The following is an 8,919-nucleotide window of genomic DNA, read 5'->3' on the forward strand; positions in this document are numbered from 1 at the left end:
TTAGGACTCTAATATTTATTAGATGTAGAGTTTCATTTCATTTATGCTTCTTATGTCTTAAAATATAGACTCTAAAGAATCATTATAATCATTCCTATTTTAATTAATAAAACCTCAAACTTTTTTTTGCTTTCTCATTTTCTTTGTTCTATCTCTTTATTTTATAACAAAATTAAAATTTTATTCAAGTACTCCTTAAAACAACTTTATTTAAGTAGGCATAATATAAATTTAGTTTTTAATGTTTATAAATATATTTGTTAATTTAGCACTTATTTTTTTTAGCTAAATTTGACTCCCAATCTTTAAAAAAAAGTTGAATTTGACTATTAATTTTACAAAAAAGAGTTGAATTATTTTTTTAATGGAAATATTGGCTAAAACATTAAAATTTTAAACATAGCAGCTTGCATGTCAATCTACATGTATTTTATATATTTTTTTTAATTTTCATGAACTTTTTATTTTATTTTTTGAACATTTTTATAATTTTTAAATTATTTATCGAAGTGATAAATAAAATAAATAGTATCATATCAACATAAAGTAGATGTGGACTCACTTCCTTTGAATGTCTTCCTTAATTATGATCTCAACTCTTGGTTGTCCTTTAAACATGAATACAACTACTTTCTCTTGGAATCAGGGACGAAACTAAGGGATTGGCAATGGCCTCGACCTCCTTAAAATGAAAATTTTTTTCATCTAAATCCTTTAAATTTAAAAAAGAATTTAAATTAATAAATGTAAAGTTGCACTTTGGCGTCCCTTAAAAATATAAATATTTGATTTAATCTTTTAAAAATTATAAAGATATATTAAAATGGTAAAATTACTTTTTTACTATTATAAAAAATACAATTTAATTTCGACCCTTAACAATTTTTTTTTTAATTTTTCCGTTGCCTAGAATAGAAGTAGAACTGTAGTGTGCTGCATCTGGAGGTTTACCTCGAGTAGGTTTTACATCTATTAAATTTCTTTGAATGTCTTCCTTCATCTTCTTTTATACAATAACCCCAAAAATAAAAACAAAATAATGAGTGTAAGACCCAATTTTAGTCCGGGCTACCTAATTCCAGCCCAATAAATAAAACCCAAATAATCCACATAAAAAAATCCAAAATTACAAAAACAATTAACCCAAACAGCCCCAAAATACCGCAAACCCAAAACACTTTTCAGCAAACCCTAAACACTAGAAGCCTCATTTGCGCCGCAGCCGCGATCGCCTCCGCCATACACGCGCGCCCTGCTCCACGTTCGCACCCACGTACCACGTCGCCCTCCTCCGCGTCTTCATGACCTGCAAGTTGAACAAGAAAACAACAAGAAACAGTTTTGTACTTGGCTATAAAACCTTTGAATTTTTCATTGTTCGGGGGGGTTCTTTCTTTTTTGAGAGAAATACAACACAGATTGAGGAAATCAAACAAATATACAGAAATCAACAAAAGCAATAGAATACGTTTCAAAGGTTATTTATCGTCGTTTCTACTCTGTTTTATTTTTTTTTATTTTTATTCGAATCTACAAGTATAAAATATAAGAGAGAACGAGAGGCTTACCGGAGTTATATCGCGTTCACACCGTCGGTGGGCCTTGCTCCGCTGGTCACGATCAGATTTTGGAAATGGTTGGGTTGAAATGAGCCTTTCGGCTGGAGAATAAAGGGAGAGTAAGGGAGATGAGATAATGTCTAAGGCATTTGGGTTTTTTTTTTTAAATAAAAAAAAGTTTTCTTTGAAGCATAAATTTTAAAGCAAGTTTTAGGTAATAAAATGAAACAGCAATTGGGGTGGGGGGGGGGGGGAAGTTTGTCCACGTCTTTTGGCTAGGAGTAGGGGATTTGCGCATTTAGTCCCCCACTTTCGTACCAATGTTCATTTCGATCATTAATTTTGCATTGTTCTCATTACTATTTTTCTGTTCGTCGTATTTTGCGATTTATTCGTTTAAAATTTTCTTTCATATATTTCTATATTTAAAGATCTATATATGTTCAACTCAATACGATTATACATGTATATATGTATCTTATACTAAAGTATTTTTACTCAAAATATGCGTTATTGATTTCCTATTATTTTATGTAAATATTTCTTTTTTTTGTATATATATTATTGATTTTATATTATTTTATGTATATATATTTTCTTCTAAGGACCCTATTTTTATTGTATATTTTATTTATTTTAAATACTTTCCTATATTTGTATCTTTGTTTTTATATATAAAATTTTCATTTCATATATATTATTTATTTAGATTGACAAATACTATGTTATATATTACTTACTTATATATACATATACATTATATATTTTGAAATTTCATTTATATATTATTATTTCATATATGATTTTTATTTTATTATTTTTTGTCTATTTCGAACTTTCATGTATGTTACTTTAAGGTTTTATATATGTTTGTTTGTTTGCATATTGACGATCACTTGCCACATGTTATCTGTGTTAATTTGCTTGGAACTTCTTTAAATTTGCTTTTAATTCATTAGCCTTCAAATGTGAATATTGTTATTTTTACAATATATGGTATGTCGTTTTTGCATGTATCCTAATTTGTTCCTTTGTATTTTCTCATTATTTATCCATGTCATATTACTTCTTTTACTTTAAAGTGAACCGAATGGATATACTTTGAGCTGGTTTTGTAATTATTTATTTAAAAAACTTCTGAAACAAGGCAATGTTCTATGTTTGGAAATTCGAGAAATCGTGCCCCAACGTGCTGGGTTTCGTTTTTTCGTCAGACCAAATAATTGAATACCCTTTTCGTTGCATTTTGGAAATCATGAGGAGATCTCAATTTTTGGAGGCTTAAAATATTGTGTCCTAATGTGCTGGATGTGGTATTTTATTCCTTTGGAATGAGCGAATCTTAAAATCCAACTCGAGTTGTGCACACACTTTTAAGGGGATCGTATTTTAGTGTGTTTTTTTTAAATTTTCAACATTAGGACATAAATTAATCAATTAGGTACCAATTTTGGGCGTTACGAGGGTGCTAATCCTTCCTCGTATGTAACCGACTCCCAAACCCGTTTCTTGATTTTTCGTAGGCCAAAATCCATATTTTAATAAAATTATTTATTAGGTGATCCGATCACACCTAAACCAAAAAAGATTGATGGCGATTCCATACCTCGTTTTAAAGTCGACCCCCGTTTTTTTTAAACATAAAAAAAATGGTTTCGACAGCTTGGCGACTCCGCTGGGGACCAATAAGAGAGTCAAGCCGTAAAATTGATTTTTAATATGATCTTTTCGTTGCATCTCATGAGTTTTATGGTTTTTATCATTTTATTTATTTTTTGAGTTTTGAGTTTTTATGTCCCATCGCATTACATATTGCATGACCGTTGTGGTTACATCTTTTAAGTGGGAGTGAGAAACTATGCATTCGTGAGGTTTTCACCTCCGCATGGGCTAGTAGATTACTTCCGGGATACATCCGTACCTATGTCTTCGTGAGATTTTCATCTCCGCATGGTCATAGGGAAAGGTATTCCCCTGATCTGAACTCAATCCATATGAGCCTATAATGGGTGAGGATTGAGGAATCTGCTGGTTCATGTATCCTTTCTCTAGAACCAAACCACATATAGAGAGACTTAGGAACCCACCTTAGGTGGAGCCATGCCCAAATTTAGTGGTCACCCGAATATGTGCTTTATTTGTTATTTATTTCTTCTGTACTAAAGTGTTTTGTTTTGTTTTGTTTATGACTGCATTGTATTACATCATCATAGAAAGGACGTGTTGATTCATATTCGATTGCTAAATAGAACAGTTTGACATGAGAAAACGGATTTCTTAATAAAGTGGATTATAATACGGTTGTCTGAATATGGTCCAAGTAAGTACAACGAAAGAAAGCTGATAGTTTGTAGAGGAAAACAAGACTTTGCCCGAGGATTCAAGCTGATAAAGATTGTTCGAGAGCCGTCGCGTCCCGACTTTCTTAAAGGAGCTAATCAACATTGCGAGGATAATAAGTCGCGGTCTGGATCAAACAAAAAGGAGCTAGTGGAGGCATCTATTTGAAGTTTATGAGATTTGACTTTTACGAAGAAAGAAAATCGGTGTCTTCGCCTAGAACATGAGGGCAGGGCCACATATGTAATCCGTTTTATGTAAAGGAATTTGTTTTCTAGAAAAGTTGTTTTAATAGAATTGAATTCAGAATCAACGCCTTTCTTTCTTTTGTATTCATTTCATGCATTTGCATTGCATTGCATCATTTGCATTTGATTTTTATAAAAAGACCTTAATTAATTGAAATCATTTTAGTTAATCTAGAAACCGATAAGAACTTACCCACCAAGCGTCGTTACGGTACCCGTGCTAAGACAAAAGATATGGACCAAAGATTGGAAAGACTTAAAAAACTTCAAAGAGAGATGCAAGACCAGTTACAAAGGCAAATGCAAGAGCAATTGATGAGGATACGGTAAGATATGAGAGACCAAGTGCTAGAGTCTCAAAGGAATATGATGAACCAGTTATCCCAATTGTTGACTAAGGGACTAGAAAAGAGGGAAAGCTCCATGATCAATGCTGGGGTAGACAATGAGCACCTTTCTATCCTCTGGGTTTCACTCCGACAAATGCACAGGCATGTCCGCAAGGTGTACCAATTATAAGAACTCATCAAAATCAGGCCAGTACCTCAGCACCAGTGAATTACCTGATAGGCTCAGACTCCAATCTACGGGGCAATCCAACTACCCCTGTAGTTCCTGATTTGAACAAAATGGAAAAAGCAAAGATGGAACTGCCAAAACAACTCGATGATCGGTATAGGTGGTTGAAGGAAAAATTCAAGGCGATGAAAAATGCTGATGATTATTGCAGAATTGATGCCAGGGACTTAAGCTTGGTTCTAGACTTAATACTTCTTTACAAGTTCAAGATGCCTGAATTGAAAAGTATAATGGGACTAGCTGTCCCAAAGCTCACATTACCATGTTTTGTAGACGAATGACTGGGTATGTCAATAATGACCAATTATTGATTCACTGTTTCCAAGAAAGTCTGGTTGGGGCAGCATCCAAATGGTACAACCAATTGAGCCGTACCTAAATCAATTTATGGAAAGATCTAGCACAAACTTTCATGAAACATTATAGTCATGTGATGGATATGACTCCTGATAGGATTATTTTACAGAGCATGGAAAAGAAACAAAATGAGAGTTTCCAGCAATACGCCCAAAGGTGGAGGGAAGTTGCCATACAAGTTCAGCCACCTCTCCTAGAAAAAGAGACTACCATGCTTTTCATCAATACTCTTAAAGCCCCGTTCATTAACCATATATTGGGAAGCGCTACCTTGAGCTTTTCAGATATGGTAATGTTTGGTGAATTGATTGAAAACGCAATAAGGAGCGGAAAAATAGATCCAAGAGAAAGCGCTAAGAGGTCAACCCAAAAGAGAAAAAAAAGAAGTAAATATCGTGAGCATGCCTTCCAAATTGGTCAATGTAAGCCAGCCGAGGGCTGTAACCACTAGGTATCTATCCGAATGACATATCGCCGAATCTGAATGATATATCTGAAGAGGGAACCAGGAAATGAAAATTTCCAAACCCTTATGTACTTAGGAGTGTTTTGAATAATGGGATTGTGGAAGAGATCCCTGTATTTTTAGAGCTAATCTAGAATAATGTTCAAAATACGCTTATTGCTTTAAGCCTAGGGGCAATAAGAACCCTTTTGTGAAATAGGCTTGGGTTCAAAATCTTTACTTCAATCAAAATGCATCTTTTTGAGTAAATGTTCTTTCATTCGTAACATTTTTTTTGTTCTTTGGACTGGCTTTTAAATATTCTTTTATTCTTCATTAATGATCATATCATACAAATAATCATCCTTAGAATCATTTATTCTTTGGAAATATGCCTTTGTACCTACAATAGGTCCCTAGATATCAACGATATGAACAACGCTGTAACTGACTCCTTTTTAGGGTAAGATATGTGTTTAAGCGAATATCAGGACTTTGAAGATGGCAGAGATTGTAACTTATCTCATGATTTGTTAATAATGATAGTGTAGGATGACAAATAGATCCTACTCTACAAAGGGACAATGGACATTGCGAGCCTAGGAAAGAGGTGGAGGTCGAAGCCTAGCCCACCTTAAAGCTAAAGTAAATCGTCATTGAGTTATTCCAAGAATTCAAAGAGGTTTTCGCGTGATCACATCAAGGTATATCTAAGATATTAAGACCTGTGAACGATAAAAAATGTCTATACGGTGTCAGACGGACACATATTAATAGTTTCACCGTAGCCACGCTAATCATGAGGTTTAGGTACTGTTGATCCACCATGGAAGGGGATTGCATCAGTTATTTAGTGAGACAATATTCATGTGCCTTATTCATTTCTTCATAGATTTTCTCTATATGGGGCATGGGTTTTATCAGGTCATTCTCATCTAATATACATCGATTTATCTTGGTAGTCGTCGCTGACTTCACGAAGAGGTGAAGGTCGCTTCATATGCCAATATTACATGGTTGATAGTCATCAAATTTCAGAAAAGGGTGCCGACAAATAATGTCAGAAAAGATCATACAACTACACAATGTCAAAATCTTGCAGTCTATCCAAAGATCAGACACCATATCACAGTGCAACAAAGGCAGCCAAAAAGAAAAATACAAAAAAGGGAATAAAATAAAATAAAACGAAGGTCATAGTGAAAGGTGACTCAGACTTGTAAAGATTGGCATAAAGAAGCTACCTTCTATACTTATCGAACGTTGACTAGGACTCGTTGGGGAAACATATTGCTCATTGGTTTATGGGATAAAAATGGTTTTAAAGACGAGATTCTTTTCCTCTGAGTCTTGTTAGAGTTACAATTGGATAGGGCAGAATGGATTTAAGCTCGATATGATCAGTTGAATTCGAAGAGAGGAGATTCTGTCGTGGTCTAATACACTAGAAATGAATGATGTGAGCTTACAACAAAGAGGTTCATCCTAAAAAATTCCATGAGGGGAACTTGATATTGAAGAAGATCTTTCCTATACAAAAGGACTTCAAAGGAAGAAATATGCCAAACCAGGAGGATTGATATTGACCAAGATGGATGGTAAGGACCAGCCCAATCCGGTGAACTCAGATTCAGTCACAGTTAATGGTTTCAAAAAAACACAGAAAAGAAAAGAAAAAGAAATAGGAGAGGCCAAGGCGAAAACCCACAAAGGGCGCCTTGAGACCAAAGAGGATTTGAGTTGAAAACCAGAAAAGGGTGGCTCAAATTTGGACCAAAGATGGGGCAAATGGTAGTCTTGCTATGCCTAAATTAACAATAAAGAAGTATGCTACGTCTGGGGGAATCGACAAAGTGCTCTGGATCCCCTAAACACATATTGAGCTCAAAATGGTCCTCAAGAAGTTTGGACAGAGAAGCTCAAGCTGCAATATCTGGGGCACCTAGTTTTCTATTTTACCAATTTTTGAATTTGTTATCTTTGATTACCTTATTCTTTTTACGTCCCAATAAGTTTCCTTCTTAATTGCACTTGCTATCTTTGGTTGACTTATTTGCTTCAAGTTATATTTCTGGTTCATTGTTATTTTTTAAGTATTTTTGCATTGCAATAATGATTAGTGGACTAATAATACTTTTGTAAAAGAAGCTTCACATATTACTCTGGAAGTTTTTAAATAATACAAGAGCTTGAAAATGACTATTGTTTAAAAATCACCAAGCTTAGGGGTTGGAAATATTTAAGCCCAAATTGAAATTATTTCCTTGAGTTTTCTGTCAAAGATATTGGTTGAGCAAAAAGAAAATTACATTGGTGTTACAATCCCGGCAAAGAACGAGCGATGAGATTATTCTCGAGAGAAAGAAAATGGTATTCTGTATTCATGCAGATATCAAGCATATACATCTGGTCGTTACACCTATAGAATGGTGTAACAGATCAGATGGATTGAAGATGATGCAAATCCTATACCTCTGAGTTGCAGCAGGATGGATAGAAAAAAACCAAATGTTATTCCCCTAAAGTTGCAGTGGGAAGTACAAACTTTATGTCCCAGAAGGTACAGTGGAAGGGACTTTGAAACTACAGTGGGGCAAGCCAGTTCAGCAAAATGGGTTGTTTCTGTGGGTTTTCGTTGGAAATGCTAACTAGCAGAAAGGCAGCGTAATACTACAGTGATAAAACTCTGATTAATAACGAATGATGACACTTAAAGTTTTTTAAAAAAAAAAAACCATTTTCATGACTTTTCTACATTCATATCATTTATAACACATTTGGTTAGGAGCATCTGATTCATAACATTCTAATCATTTGGCATAAACATAGGCATGAAACCGAGTCTGCAGGGCATGTTCTTCAGAGGATAGTATAGCGACATCGGTGAAATTTACAGATCTTATCTCCATGTATCGGCTATGGAGCAGGTTGAAAATGGCGAGTCTTATCTCTATGTATCAGCTATGGAGCAGATTTTGGCTACCAGCCTTATCTCTCTGAGGTAGCAAAAGAGCAGCTTGAAGATACATGTCTTATCTTCCTGAGGTAGCAAGGAAGCAGACTAAAATTTACAGATATTATCTCCATGTATCGGCTATGAAGTAGATTGAAAATGGCGAGTCTTGTCTCCATGTATCGGCTATGGAGCAGATTTTAGCCACCAGTCTTATCTCTCTAAGGTAGCAAGAGAGCAGGTTGAAGATACAGGTCTTATCTTCCTAAGGTAGCTAAGAAGCAGACTGAAATTTACAGATTTATCTCCATGTATTGGCTATGGAATAGATCAAAAATGACGAGTCTTATCTCTATGTATCAGCTATGGAGTAGATTTTAGCCACTAACCTTATTTCTCTAAGGTAGCAAGAGAGCAGGTTGAAGATATAGGTCTTAT

At 34.5% G+C, this 8,919-nt stretch overlaps 1 long non-coding RNA gene across 1 annotated transcript; it reads right to left on the bottom strand.

Moving 5' to 3' along the window:
- Positions 1–946: 946 nt before the first annotated feature.
- LOC107897267 (uncharacterized) lies at positions 947–2,104 on the bottom strand. The gene is made up of 2 exons (XR_001684093.2): positions 1,569–2,104; positions 947–1,306 (listed from the first exon to the last, which is right to left on the bottom strand). It is a non-coding gene; the product is annotated as an uncharacterized lncRNA (long non-coding RNA).
- Positions 2,105–8,919: the final 6,815 nt, after the last annotated feature.

This window comes from Gossypium hirsutum, chromosome A10, assembly GCF_007990345.1.
Source record: "Gossypium hirsutum isolate 1008001.06 chromosome A10, Gossypium_hirsutum_v2.1, whole genome shotgun sequence".
Classification (NCBI taxonomy): Eukaryota; Viridiplantae; Streptophyta; class Magnoliopsida; order Malvales; family Malvaceae; genus Gossypium; species Gossypium hirsutum.